The 15,445-nt window shown below is 44.3% G+C and overlaps 1 protein-coding gene across 3 annotated transcripts in view; it reads left to right on the top strand.

Moving 5' to 3' along the window:
• Window positions 1-15,445, top strand: part of ADGRF5 (adhesion G protein-coupled receptor F5) — a 108,052-nt gene that overhangs the window by 19,190 nt on the left and 73,417 nt on the right. For 2 of the 3 annotated variants that reach the window (XM_036249428.1, XM_036249426.1), the window contains exon 1: window positions 14,345-14,528. The exons of the other annotated variant lie outside the window; for it this stretch is intronic. The gene's annotated coding sequence lies outside the window, so the exon portion shown is untranslated. Of the gene's footprint in view, window positions 1-14,344; window positions 14,529-15,445 lie in introns of those variants that run through there. 3 annotated transcript variants of the gene reach the window in all.

Genomic DNA, 15,445 nt, shown 5'->3' with positions numbered 1-15,445 from the left:
CACTCTTCCTAAAAATAGTTTTGTTGATCTAAATTCTAAACAATTGTTGCCCTCACTGGTGAGTTTCAACAATATAACATGAGCTCATAATTTGTATTTTTATTACTTATCTTTTAATGAATATTGTACTCTCCCTAGAAGTTAAATCAGAAAACTCAGTCACATACTGGCTCCTGACACAGAGGGACTCAGCCACGTGTGTTTGCGTCAGGATTAGGTTCCTACAGGCTTGCAAATGTTTGAGCTTGCTGTAGGGTCTCTCACCCCCTGCGGTTTGATGACATGCCCTTGGCCTTGAACAGTAGATAAATAACAAGCGGTGTTAGCACGTGGTTGTGAAGAGCGAGAAACTGAACAGGAGTTGCTTCAATTTTGTCATTCTATGGGACCGCGTGGAGTTTTTATTCGTGTTTAAAATTTAAAACAGTGAAGGGCTGTGCAACCTGCGACCTGCAACATGTACTCTTTTTATTTGGCAAGTACACATTTTAGTTTACAATGGAACGTTTTACTGAATTGTAATAATATTTCAAGGTGAAATGTTTTGTTTTTTACTTGTTTTAAATGCAAAGATTGAACAAGAAAATAAGGATTGATACTGAAAATCAAGTTCTCATCTAAAAGAGGGGAAAGTCATAAAAGATATGGTCCAGACGTCAAACATGCTGGGTGTCTCTGTGGTCCAGGATTGCGTGTGCTGGCTGATGCTTTCTTTACCCCTTCGATTTTGCAATGCAGAGAAGTATGAGTGTGTGTGTGTGTGTGTGTGTATGTGTGTTATAGGTGTACACATATGTATATGTGTGTATTCGTGGATTTAAGAAACCAGTTTTCTCTCTTTAATTCATTACACGATTCCTGGAAAATTCTATGATTTTAGACATAGAAGTGTACTTATATATCGTTCTTGTTAGTTCATAGAAACAACCCCTGGGCACCCGATGTGTAAGGTGATTCAGGCACTTAGGAAGGGATGAATTGAGCACATTTCTAATTTAGACTAGTAAGTGATGGTCATTTACATGGGTGCCCATATTTAATGAGAACCAGCAGGTCCAAATAAAGGGTCCCAAGCAGAGGTACATTTTAAGAGTGAGCACATATTACCATGTAAAACACACAGGCCAGATCTTAATGGCCCTAAATAAAGTGGAAAATGGAAGGACATTTGAGGAATTCAGGAAGAGACTAAAAATATATGTGGCTTTCCTCTCAATGTTTCAGGTCAGATGAGGCCAACGTGAGGGGCGTGGGCCTGGAATAATCACGTATTGTTGATACGTAGCTGCGCTTTGTGTACTGTGTCTCAGGTCTAAAAATAGTTTCGAGGTCCTGAGAGGCAACTCTGAATTATAGAAGGCGATGTCGTTGGGAAAGGACTTGAACTTGCAAAACTGGACCTGTCTTTGTCCTGGGACAGCCATCGGAGGGAGCTGTGGAGGGCTGGGCAATTCTATGCACCGAGGCGATAGTCTACGCGATTCTGGGCAGTTTCGAAGGCCAGTGGCAGCCACTGTGAACACGTTTCCCTTAATCTCTCACTCCATCTATTTCTGAAGAATGCAAGAGTCCAGAGCCCAGGGCAACTAGCCTTTGGGTTTACCAGCTTGGCCAGCAGGCTGACTGGACGGTCAGACAGACTCACAGAGCTGGCCATCACCGAGTGAAACTGAACAGACCGGTAAATAAAGAGGGTGCCCAAGCCATGGCTTATCCATGGCTCACATTTGCAGGGGCGGGGAACCCAGTACATCTACAGCTAAGCCTCTTGACGTGAACAATGAACGCTTCTCCCCAACAACAAAAGAGGCACGTTGTTCTGAACGGAGCTAGTTTAGCAAGTCCTGCGTGTAATGTCCGGACAGGTTGGGTCCTTCCATTGCCTTTAAGAGTAACTTACTACCGGTAGAACAAAAAGTGGTGTTTGTGGTCTAGCAAGATCTTGCTAACTGTCAAATATTTAATTTTCCCAAAGCTAAGTCACAAGCTCTGTTTTTTTTGGGGTGTGTGTGTGTTTTCCCAACATTCCACATCTCCATGCTTTCAGAAGGCACATTCTTCCTTCTCCCCAAGGAGTTGAACTTCAGGAGTTTTGATGAATTTTCACTTAGCTTGTTTCCATTCTCACCACCACTGTCCCCAACTTCATGCTTCTCCTCAGCGAGCTTCTTTCTGGCTAAATTTCAGAGCCGCTGGTGACCCTCAGAGACACAGGCGCCAGCCACTCTTTCTCCGATTTCGTTCTCAGGCAAACATGGTCATTGTGCCTGACATATTATGTGTTCTTGAAAGGGGATTTTATTATTTTATTTTATTTTAAATCCTCACCCGAGGATACTTTTTCCAGTTATCCTCAGTCAGAGAGGGAGAAAGAAAGAGAGGGAAACATCCATGTGAGAGAGACATGTCTACTGGGTGCCTCCCACACCACCCTGACTTGGGCCAGGGACCGAACTGCAACCAAGGTACTTGCCCTTGACCAGAATTGAACCTGGGTCCGTGGGCTGACACTCCAAATGCTGAGCCAAACTGGCCAGGGCTTAAAAGGAAATTTTATTTTTATTTATTTATTTATTTAATCCTCACCCAAGGACTTCTTCTTCTTCTTCTTCTTCTTCTTCTTCTTCTTCTTATTATTATTATTATTATTATTATCATTTTCATCTATCTTCAGATAGAGCAGAAGGGAGAGAGAGAGGAAGAAAGAGAGAAACACTGACGTGAGAGAGACACATCGACTGGTTGCCACCCACACGACCCCAACCAGGGCCGGGGACAAACTGCAACTGAGTCACGTGCCCTTAGCGGGAACCGAACCTGGGACTCTGGTCTGCGGGCCGACTTTCTAACAGCTGACCCAAACTGGACAGGGCTTGAAAGGGAATTTTAAAGAATACATCATTCCTCTGAAGAACTGGGAGAAGTGTTAGTCTTGGGACATAACGGTTAGACATATAGCAAAAAAAAAAAAAAAAAAAGGGATGCATACTTCAGGAGGTGGTAGTTTTACCATAGGTGTGGCCTTCTCTGGTTGACCAAAAGGTGATTTGACCTCTTAGTATTACCTTCACATTGTAGGCTTTGGAAAATTTATTAAGTATCTATTATGTCTTGGGAATATCTGGCTCTACCTCAGGAATTAATTACTTCCACTCTTTGGCTAGATGGTGGAGTACCTCCCCATACATATTAGGGGCTCCTGTAACCCTATTATTAACAAGACTGTAGGGGTCATTAGTGTGCACAGTGTCTTAGCAATCAAAACCATGCTGTGACTGCTTCTGAAAGTACTGGGTTCCCCTGATGGTGTATATACCCAAGCCAGCTGAAAAAGAGACGAGAGCTAAGCAAAATCTTCCCTCGATTCATTAAAAAAGTATTCATTGAGCACCTACTATGCTCCTTTTCACAGTTACTTCATATTTTAGCTAATATTTTCTTTTATAGTCCTATCTCCAAATTAGTCATTTTAACTAATAATTTTAAGAAACTAATAATTTAAAAATTAATAGTTAAAAAGATAGTTTTAAAATGATTGGTTCTCATGTTCAATTCCTTCTTTCTCAAATAGGTCTTTAACCTAAGTTAATAGAAACTATATGAATAAAATTCTTTGGGTCCATGAAATTGAGAATTTCCTTTAATTAGGAACACAGGTAATAAATCACAACAGTATTAGCAGTACCTATGATATGTTACCAATAGCAATCAGATATTTTTCTATCACAATATTCTATTACAGATCCTCAAAAATCTACTTTATTCCCATCACCACTTAAAACTTATGATAGTTATCAAACCTGCCTAATTAAATCTTTGAGTTGAATAGATCAATAAAAAAGTAAATACTGTCTGGTTGTTGTGTCTCAGTGGCTGAGTGTTGACCATGCCCCAAGAGGTCGCCAGTTCGATTTCCGGTCAGGGCACATGCCCAGGTTGTGGGCCCGATCCCCAGTGGGGGGCATGCAAGAGGCGGTCAAACGATGTTCTCTCTCATAGATGTTTCTATCTGTCTCTCCCTCTCACTTCCTCACTCTGTAAAAATCAATAAAGGAAAAAAAGAGAGAAGTAAATACTAAACCACACCATTTTTTAATATTTCAGTAACTATATTTCAATAGAGTGTAATCTTATGTATTTCATTTTACGCATTTAAAAACGTAATTCTGAGAAAGAGTCGCTTGGTTCCACCAGATGGCCAAAGGAGTTCGTGGCACAAAAGCTTATTTTCAGTGGTCCTTTCAGCCAGGGCCTTCTCCGTCTTTATACATCTAAAAAATCTGGATTTTGCTCTCGTCCATGAATGTTCTTTCAAGTATGGATCCAGACGAGGTCACCCTGGAATAAAGCAGGTGAAAAGGTCAGTGGAACCCTGGGTCAAGCACACCAACTTTTAGGGATCAGGTAGAGGAAGAAAGGCCACCAAGGAGACTAGGAGGAGGGACCGGGGAGGAAAGAGGCTCATCAGAAGAGTGGGTGCCACATAAGCCAGAAGAATATGAGGTTTCAGGAAGGAGGGAGTGGCCAATTCTGTCCAGCGGTGCTATGGGATCAAGGAAGATGAGAACAGAAAACGCACCCTTGACTATGGTGACACGGGAGCCATGGTGACCGCCATGAGAGCTGCTTTCTGCAATGCTGGGGAAGGAATATTGATTTGACCGACTCTGGGACCAGCGAAGAGGGCTGAGGAAGGGCACACAAATGTATTCAGCTCTTTGTTCAAGACTTGTGCACAGGAGCAGAAAACCATTGCAGTCAGTGCAGAGAGAGAAAGACGCCTGTCCAAGAAAGGCTTTTACAAAGACGTTCTAGAACATGTTTGTGTGCTGATGGGACTGATCCAGTGCTGAGGAAGTAAGAGGAAACGAGACCCAGAGACAAGGGGAGAAAGGGGCAAGCCATCAAGAGGAGCAGCGACGTGTCATCCTCTCAAAGCGGAGGGAAGGCAGAGAGGGCAGTGCAGGGATGAGAGTGTTGGAGGTTCTGTGGAGGAACATGAACGGTCCTGTATGACTGACTCTGTTTCCTCAGTGAAAACAACAAGGCTGCTGCTAAGGCTGAGATTACATCTTCAATTTCCTTTGTTGTTGTTGGTCTGTTCAAGTTTTCTATCTCTTCCCGGTTCAGTTTCGGGAGACTATGTGTTTCTAGAAATTTGTCCATTTCACTTAGATTGTCCAAATTGTTGCCGTATAATTGTTCATAATATTTGTTAACAATCCTTTGTATTTCTGTGGTGTCAGTTATTACATCTCCTCTTTCATTTCTGATTTTGTGTATCTGGGTTCTCTCTCTTTATTTCTTGGTGAGTCAAGCTAAGGGTCCATCAGTCTTGTTTATCTTTTCAAAAAATCAGCTCTTTCTTTCATTGATCCTTTGAATTGTTTTTTTGGTCTCCATGCCATTTATTTCTGCTCTGATCTTTACTATTTTCTTCCTTCTACTTGTTCTGGGGTTTTCTTTTTGTTTGCTTTCTAGTTCTTTAAGTTGTGAGGTTAGATAGTCTATTAGAAATTTTTCTTGTTTCTTGAGGTAGGCCTGCAGTGCTATGAACTTCCCTCTCAGAACTGTTTTCATGGCATCCCACAGATTTTGTGTTGTTTTGTGCAGAATTTTCACTGATACATCACCTAAGGCAACAGAAACAAAGGAAAAAATGAACACATGGGAGTACATCGAACTCAAAAGCTTCTGCATAGCAAAAGAAACAACCATCAAAATGGAAAGACAACCCACTGTATGGGAGAACATCATTGCCAATGATGTATCAGATAAGGGGTTAATTTCCAATATATAGAGAGTGCTCATACAACTCAACAAAAGGAAGACAAAGAACCCAGCTTAAAAATGGGCAGAGGTGCTAAACAGGACATACAAATGGCCAAGAAACATATGAAGAAATGCTCAACATCACTAATCATCAGAGAGATGCAAATTAAAACAACAATGAGGTATCACCTCACACTTGTCAGAATGGCTGCCATCAACAAATCATCAAACAATAAGTGTTGGCCAGGGTGTGGAGAAAAGGGGACTCTAGTACACCGCTGGTGGGAATGCAGACTGGTGCAGCCACTGTGGAAAACACTATAGTGTTACTGCAAAAAATTAAAAATTGAATTGCCATTTGATCCAGTGATTCCACTTCTAGGAATATACCCTAAGAAGCCTGAAACACCATTCAGAAAGACTATATGTACCCCCATGTTCATAGCAGCACTATTTACAATAGCTAAGATCTGGAAACAGCCCAAGTGCTCATCAGTAGACAAATGGATAAAAAAGCTGTGGTACATGTACACAATGGAGTACTATGCAGCTGTGAGAAAGAAAGATCTCTTATCCTTTGAGACGACATGAAGGGACCTGGAAAGTATTATCCTAAGCAAAACAAGCCAAGCAGAGAAAGACAAGTATATATGATCTCAGTTATTTGTGGAATATAATGAACATAATAATCTGAAGAACAGGGTAGTCCCAGAGATGTAGCGGTGGGGTACAGACTGACAATCCCCAGAAGAGGAGGTGGTGGGGGAGAGAGATAAACCACAGAACTTATATACATGTATGCATAACCAATAGACATGGACAACAAAGCTGAGTATGGGGCGGGGAGGGAGGGGGAGGAGGGTGTCAATGGGGGAAAAAGGAGAAACATCTGTAACAAAAATAAATAAAAAGCATTTTAGAAGTATTGAAAAAAAAGACTGAGGAGAAAAGAGAAGGTGTGAAATGGCCACTTTGAGGAGTGAGAAAACGAAAACAATGGGATTGTCAGGCTAAGTGATTGTAGCAATCCCACCAACAATTAGCAGGATCATTTCAATGAATGAGCTGTGTCTGCCCCATGGAGTTAAGCACTGCTCTGTGCAATACTGCCCCCTCTCTATTATTCCTCACTTCTCTCTAACCTCATTGCCCTCCGGTTGTCTCTACTCTCTCCCATACAAAAGCTTCTGATGACTGAAACTAACTCACGTTTATATGCAGATGGCAACATGTCAACCTTTCAAAGGTATTTGAGTCAGAGTCCAGGCTGTTCCTTCACTTAAAGTAATTTGTTTCTAAAAGTGCAGTTTTAGGAATCAGTGGGGGTTATTTTGGCTGTTGTTGCTTCTCAAGTCCTGCCACAGGGGTGGTAGCCTGTGCTACTGATGTCAGCCGGCACCACATTTTCCAGACGACATGGTGCCATTCACCACAATTTTAGTTCAGCTGTATTCCAATATGTTAGAATTACTTAACATCCTTCCATGAAAGCATTTAGGTGCTGGCAAAATTGGGCTAATTGTTTAGAGCATCATTTCTGGCACTAATTAAATTGTAAACCAAGCATCAAAAAACAAATAAACAAACAAGCATAACTCAAGTTTAATATTATCTCTTTCTCTACTCAGAAATCATTACTCTACCTTAGACATTAGATACAGAGATAAACACTCTATTTGTACCTGTGGGACTGTCCCAATTTAGAGGTAAGAGGAAAAATATCTTAGTATATTTTTCTAAGGACCAGGGCCAGGGAGGCAGGCACCAGAGCATAATGTTAAGAGTACTGCATGGAAGACAGAAGATCTAAATTCTAATTCTGGCTCTGACACTAAGGGGTGTTTTGTGACCTTAGTGAAGCTGCTCAGCTTCCCTCCAACACAAGGTAGCTGGAATGAATGAGTAGACGCCCTCTTTACTCTAATGCCTTGATTCTGATTTCTCCTGGCATGGGTGACTTTTCAGCTCATATTTGCCTAGTGATTTTGGCATTATGCATTGACTTGATGCATTTTGATGAAATTATCTCTATAATCAGAAGCACAAATGGGGAAGACCTCTCTTTTGAGGTCAAGGAAAATGCTGAGGACCTGAAAACAGTAGAGAACAATGGACTGTAAATGAGAGGTGCCCTCATGGGACAGGGCTTTGCAGGCCCAAACCAGGGTCTACCAGATGTTTGCATATCATGCTCACTGTTACCTGGGGTATTCAATATCTGTTGGTGCAGAGCGTGTGTACCCAGGATGAGCAGTTATGGAGTGAAGGTTAGAATAGGAGTGACTCTCCAGAGTTCACGGACAAAAGAACATCTGTACTTTAGAGGAAATGCAGCTTCCTTCTCGATAGATTCCTTCCCAGACCAAGACAAGAAGGAACATCCATGTCTTCAAATATACTGTTCTTCTCCATAATACTGATGGGGAAGGAGGAGTGAAGAAGGAGAAGTCAATGACACATTTTGTCAATCAATAACTCTGACATCACACGCCTCATGGCTGCAGCCTGTGGGTGACATATGCCACACTGTAGGTATCAGTAGGCACTTCTGCTACCTGGATGGTATCTTGCCTCTAAGAATTCAAGGTGGAATCTGAAGTGTGGGGATGATTCACGGCCTGCCCTCTTCAACAAAAGATCAACCAAGGTCAAGAAAGGGTTACTGGGATACCTCCATGGAGCCATGTCCTAAATCTGCCTCCATTGCCCCCGTGTGCTGTGCTTCCCTCTTCTGGGAAAGGGCAGGGAAGGTAGTGCTGGGAGTAGAATTCTGCAAAACAGGCAGAATTCCACAAGGAGGGTGCTTTGGGTTTCTGGCAGAATCTGGGATCATCATTGGAAGCATAGGAACGTGGGTAGAAGGGGTCTATCAACTGTATCCAATTGGTTCAAAAGATGGAAGCTTTAAAATCTTCCATAGCAAAATAACATAATTATCTGAGAGATATGCACACAAAGAAGGTGTAATAACTCTGTCTGCGGGTGGAATGAATCCAGTAACAGTTTTACGTGCAAGTAAAACTTGAGAGGCTGCAGCTGAGCACAGGTCTGATCAACTCCTATTAGCAGAGACTCTGCCAAGATATACATACAAAAGATAAGAATAAGACCATTTGTATACTGTAAAACTGCCCAATTATTTTTTGGTTGCTTCCTTGCATCAGGACAGGTCAGAGCCAGAGGGTAATTTTGTTGGCCTTGAGGCAGAAATACAAACCAGAGCTGACCCTGGGCCACATTGCGTCAAAAGGGTTGCCAACATCTGGCTGTGCATTACCAAAAACAAACAAAAACAAAACAGGACTTACCTTGCTGATACATTGAGGTCAGAGTGCTTTGAAAGTTGAATCATTGTGTACTTTTGCATATACTTCTGCTGTGTACATGCCAATGCGTGGCATTCATAACTTTGCTTGTGTGTTATGTGACACTTCCAAATATTCTTCTTTAGTGAATCAAATAGGTATCTCAGAGAGCTTATGTTCTAGTTGGGGGCGAAAGGGGAAGACAGCCAATAAACAAATAAATACATTATATAGTATGTTAGAGGTGGTATGTAATATGGAAAAAAATAATCAAGGAAACAGGATTGGGAGGACTGAAATGTGAAATATGGCCGTCAGCTAAGTCCTTACTGAGAAAGCGATGTTTGGGCCAAGGAGGGAAGGAGACAGGGAACGAGACACGAGGGTATCTGCCAAAGAGCGTTCCAGGCGGAGAGAAGAGCAAAGCGGGAAGACTCTGTGCTGGAATGGCGCCCGGCGCCCGCAGAGGTCAGCACGCTGGAGCGACGTGGTGAGAGGGAGAGAAGTAGGAGAGGAATTCAGGGAAGAAATGGTGGGAGGAGCAGGGATGCTGGCGGGAGGGTACAGGGCTCACAGGCCATTGGAAGGACTTTCACCTCGACTGTGTGAGATGGGAGTGCCGGCGGGTTGAGCATAGGAGGTGGACATTATACAACGTCTGTTTTACGAGGACCGTCCAACTGCAGTCTTGCACAGAGACCAAGCAGAGCAATAACAATCCAGTCAAGAGATAATGATGGCTTGAATGAGAACGATCGCAGTGGAAGAGGTAAGAGATGCCCACATTTGCATGTAGTTTGAAGGTAGAGCTAACAGGACTTGAGGTCAAATTAAACATGAAGTGTGCAAGGGAAGACTCAAAGAGGACTCTCAGAGTTTTGTTCTGAGTAACCGGGAACAATGAAGATACCCTTTAGTGAGATGGGAGAGGCTGTTGGAATAGTTAGTTTGAGAGGGAAACTCAGAAGTTTCGTTTTGGACATGCTCAATGTGAGATACGATCGAGCATCTAAGTGGAGATATTAAGTAGGCAGTTGAATATATGGGTCAGGAATTCAAGTGAAAGTTCCATGACAGAGGTACACACTTGGAGGTCATCCACCCAAGGGTTTAAACCAATGTGCTACAAGAATTTTTAAAACATGCAACACCTGACTATTTAATCAGGGGCACTGACCGCTTTTCCCTTACATTGTCAAATAAAAAAATGACAACAGCCAACACAACAATAGCCATCTGGTGTGAATGAATCAAAATTATACCTTTTTTTTTTTTTTGTCAGATTGGCAAAAAAAAAATAATATATTTTTTGGTGTGTTGCAGAATTTTAGTAATTAGTTTATGTGTGCCATGAGATTAAGAAAAAGGCTGAAAATCGCTGGTTTTAAACCCTGAAACTCGCGAGATCACCCGGGAATAAGCATCATCAGAGAAGAGTTACAAAGATCTTGCCGTGGGCATTCTAGTGCTGAGAGGAGGATCTAGCGGGAGAGCGGAAGGATTGATTTCATTTTGTCTGCTTTTATTGACGGCCTGCGATCTGCCAGCAGTATGCTAGGAGCTGGGTATTCAATAAATGGGACGAGTCCCTGCCATCAAGGAGCTCACAGTCAATACATTGAAAGAATTATTTGAATACCTTGTGGTAATTGCAAAAAGACATGCACCTGGCAGTATAGAACCAGAGGGGAGGGACTCTTGGCCAAGGCTGGGAGGGCTACGAAGGTCCCTGGAAGAAATAACACCTGTAACTGAAAGGGTCACCAAGAGTTAGCTAGGTGGAAAAAGAGAAAGGGCAGAGGGGTGAAACATCCTGGAACATGCCGAGAAATACACATTTATTTGGTGCCGACACCTCTGCTTATGAAAACAGCTTTGTCTCTAATGAGGTTACGCCCTCAAGTCCTAAGGGACACTTCATACTAACACAAACATAGATAACCAGCCAGCAAGTTAGCTACTCTGGCTACGCCACCGCAGTCTGGTTGAAGAAGTTTGGAGTCAACTTGCTACCAACTTCAACATCTTAAAATGCAAGAGAAGGGCCCCTATCACAGACCACGCAACTGTAGCAGCGACAGGGACAGGGCAAAGTCTTCCCATCAGCGGTTAACTCTGGGTGGCAGCCGAGACCATATGGTGGTTCCATTTTTTATTTGTCTTTGTTTTCATTGTAAAGTGAGTGCGACAAACACAGTGTTCCTAGCAACAAACAGGACTGTGGGTGAGAGAGGAATTGCTCCTTGGGGAAGCAAAGGGACAGCCACGTTGACAACGCCCCTTTCCGTGTCACAGAGCCAAATGCAACTGACAGCCCCAAGCAAGCTGGTAAAAAAAGAGCAGTTGTAAAAGAAGCCTTTACCCAGGAGCTCACTCTGACAGCAGGTATTTCTTTTTTTTTTTATCCTCACCCCAGGACATTTTTGCATTTATCTTCAGATAGAGAGGGAGGGAGAGAGGAAGGAAGAGAGAGAGAAACATGGATGTGAGAGAGTCAAATGGAGTGGTTGCCACCCACACGACCCCAACCAATCAGGGCAGGGGACACACTGCAACTGAGATACGTGCCCGTAGCAGGAACCGAACCCAGGATTCTCTGGTCTGCAAGCCGATTCTCTAGCCGCTGAGCCAAACTGGCCAGGGCAGCAGGTATTTCTTAAGGCAAGATGTGTCCAAGTCAAGTTCCCCACATTATTCATCTTTTTGGAAGTATCAAGGTCTGCAGCTTCCTTTTCTGCAGTTGTGGGCTAACTCTGCCACTAGACATTTACTTCCCAACGCTGTCAGCCTGCAAAGCTCTTCGTGTGTCTTTTACCATTGTGTTAACACCCAGTGTCCTCCTACGTTTTCTTCATTCCTCCAAACACAGCTGCCATCACTCATCTACATTTATGCCAGTCCACTCAAGTCACCCCCAAAGGAACCAAAGCTCACGACAGAGAACATAGGTTATATTTCAGAAGCATCTGCAAAGTGCCAATCAATCCACGCAGTACCCGAGGAGAAGCTAGCACACAACAAAGGCAAAGACAATACCAAAACCACATGCAACGATTATTGCAACAGAAGTCTGTTCTCTGCAAAAAGAGCAATAGTTAACACACATGCTCACTATGTGCCAAGCACTGTTCTAAGCTTTTTTTTTTTTTGGTACGTGCCCCTAGCGGGAATCGAACCTGGGACTCTCTGGTCTGCAGGCCGACGCTCCAACCGCTGAGACAAACCGTCCAGGGCTGTTCTAAGTAGTTTTACATATATTTAAAAACTTAATCTTCACAACAACCCTGAGGTAGGGAGTATTATTATTTTACAGATGAGGAAACTGAGGTCCAGAAAGATGAAATCATCTGTTTCCACAGAGCTGCTATTGGCCAGATCGGGAGCTCACAGCTACTCTGGGTTTTCAGACCCAGGTGCTTTTCCAGTACTTACATTTAATATTATAGACTTTTAGTGTAAGAAAGAATCTGGAGTATCTTAGTCCATTTTTATAGAACAAGTCAATACCACACATACTTAGCATAAGAAGTTAATTTGGAAATTTTTAGAATATGATTTAAGCTATCTGGCTCCGTGTGTATGTGTTTCGATTTTTTTCCAATTTTTTTTTGGCCAAAGGTAATATTTTATATAGAATCAGGAGATTTATTTTTATAGTGATTCACCACTTTATTATAGTGGCTTTCAGCTACAAATAACAGAAAACTCAACAGGAGCTGGAACAACAAGAACATTTTTTTGTGCCACCAGCAGTAAACCCAGAGGTGATCTCATCCACAGCCAGCCCCATGCCTAAGTTACCCCAATGCCCCTCAAGGAGAATGCGATCACTGTGCTTTGGACCGATCTCCATTCACCCCTGAGCTCACAGACTGGCTACACGTGCGTTCCCAGCCACACCTGGGACCAGCAAAGAGGGTCAGCTGTGGGTGGACAGCCACCTGTTTCCCGCCCAGGGACTGCAGGGAGTAGGCTGGACAACACAATGGAGAATCAGTACCAAGAAGTGAAAGAATAATATTTTGAAGTTGCCTCCTTTTACATCAAAATCCTTAACTTTTGTCTCAAGCCTGAGTTCTGCTGGTGGTTGCTGACGTCTAAGAGCGGTAGCTTCAGCCAGATGGGAAGCGAGCAAGGAGAAAGGGAGACGGTGCGGAACAGGGAAGACTTACGGGCTTAGAGGATTAGAGCCAGGTCTCCAGACAGTAATGGACAATTCTGGAGCTCTCCCTCTGTGTCAGGCTCTCACTGGTGGCTACAAGCTCAGTAGTATTATTACCCTCTTGCTTTGACTCCGGCCGGGGGACTACCTGCATCAGACTCATCTGGAGCACAGCACTGACTTACAATGCAGATTCCTGGCTTCGGGCCAGGCCTCATTCATCAGACTTTCCGTGGACAAAGCTCAACGGCAGGCAGCTGAACAGCATTCCCCATACTAAAGTTTAAGAAGGAGCGGATGATAATCTATTACTTCCCATGGGTGTTCTGACCTTGGGCAAGTCCTTGTTTCTCCTCGGGCCCGTTTTCTCACTTGTGAAATGAGAACGGGTAGGTCACTTCCAGCACAAACACTCTGATTAGAATTCGTCTTTACACCCAACAACCTGACTGCAGCCTGCCAACTGGCCCTTTTCCATGGACCTCCTTATCTTCATAGAGTAATGTTATCAAGATGATATTGGGAGTGTCACAGAATTTATACTCTGATGCACAAAGTTTCGAAGAGCTTCCCTGGAAACCTGGAAGAACTCGCTGTCCCTTCATGTGGCATATTGGAAGTCAAGCCATCCCTAAAGCCTTGGGCTGGGACCAAGCCACTTCTTTAGGTCTTCCCATCCCCTTGGACGTTTCGTATTCTCTAACTTTTAGGCACTGCTAGGGACAAAGAACTCATCAATAATTTTAATTTTCTTTCCTCTCTGAAAATCACAGTCTAATTAGGTGGCCATCTTTCTGAGGTTTAAACCAGGCATCCTACACCTGTCATTAGCTCTACCCCGCCTGGGTCTGCGTTGGTTCCGTTTTCTGATTTCCTCCTTGGAGAAGGGAAAGCCAGGTTGAGCGGCATTGGCCAAACACGTCTGGCCACTCAGTGGAGAGGTTTTCAGATAAGAAGGAGCTGAAGGACTTCCCATGGGCGTGAGGGAAATCGCACACGCCATCCGGGGAAGAGGACCAGGAAATCACTTCTTGTTTTTGAAAACAGCAGCGCTGGCAGGAATGGATCTGTGAGGCTCGGAGGACCAGGGCAGGAGGCACGGGTCAGCAGGGAGGCCGAGCTTGGCCAGGAGCTGCCTGACCCTCGCAATGAGTCCTGCTCGGCTCTTTCTTCAGTGGGCGTGAGGCCTTCGAGGAGGCTGAAGGGCCAATGGCCGCGTAGAGGACATCTGGCTGCTTTTAGGCGTCTGGCATAGCAGGAGCCGGTCTGGGGACTTCGGTGCCGGACAGGTAATAGGCATTTCTCCTCCTGGGGTCTGTCTCCCTTTGCAGCAAGACCTCGGCGACACCTCGGTCGGTCTCTTTGACACTCCTTTTAAGGCATCTTCCAGTTAGGGACCCCTTTGCCTGACTTTCCAGTTGGAGGACACACACGGCCGTGGCATGTACGCTGGGAGCGGGAAGCGTGTGCGGCCAGGAGCATTGAGCAGCCCGTGGGTTAAGCGGAGACTGTGTTTAGGAAGACTGAGTATCAGGCAGATAGCTGGGATCTTTTAAGGGTTTTCTCTGTAATAGAGTTTTCTCCCTCCGCCCTTTGTTTTTGTTGTTAATGAATCTTCCCATCTCTGAGCCAGAAAAGACCACAAAGACCAGAGCATTCGTGAATCCGCACGCGAGCATTTCCACGGCCCGGCAGCCACGCTGTGGTTGTGCGGACAAAGGGGGCGCCTGCCCCGTGTAGCCGGAGCGCCGGGTATGTCAGCTCAGTCTCGGGTGGGGGGTGATCCCTGCGATGTAAAATGTAAGCTGCTGTCTCCTGTTCCTTGACTCCGGGCACAGGAGCTGACGGGCAGCCTGGAAGGAAGTGGGTCTGAGAGCCAGCAGGCTTGCCTTGAGCCCTGTGGAAGGGAGGAACCAGTCTCTGATGTGTGGCTCATAGAAACCATGTTTCCTTACACATTGTAGAAAGCCAGGCCACGCCACTGTCCTGCAGCTCAGTGTGCCTTTGGTGAAGGGCTAATGTTTTGGGGCATTTAAAAAAATTTTTTTTTCTTTATTGATTTTAGAGAGAGAGGAAGGGAGAGAGAGAGAGAGCAATAGATAGAAACATCGATGAGAGAGAACATTGATTGGCCGCCTCCTGCATGTCCCCCACTGGGAATCGGGCCCACAACCTGGGCATGTGCCCTGACTGGGAATTGAACCGG

The sequence above is a fragment of the Molossus molossus genome, unplaced genomic scaffold, assembly GCF_014108415.1.
Source record: "Molossus molossus isolate mMolMol1 unplaced genomic scaffold, mMolMol1.p scaffold_m16_p_8, whole genome shotgun sequence".
Lineage (NCBI taxonomy): Eukaryota > Metazoa > Chordata > Mammalia > Chiroptera > Molossidae > Molossus > Molossus molossus.
This window is presented reverse-complemented; position numbering and strand designations above follow the sequence as displayed.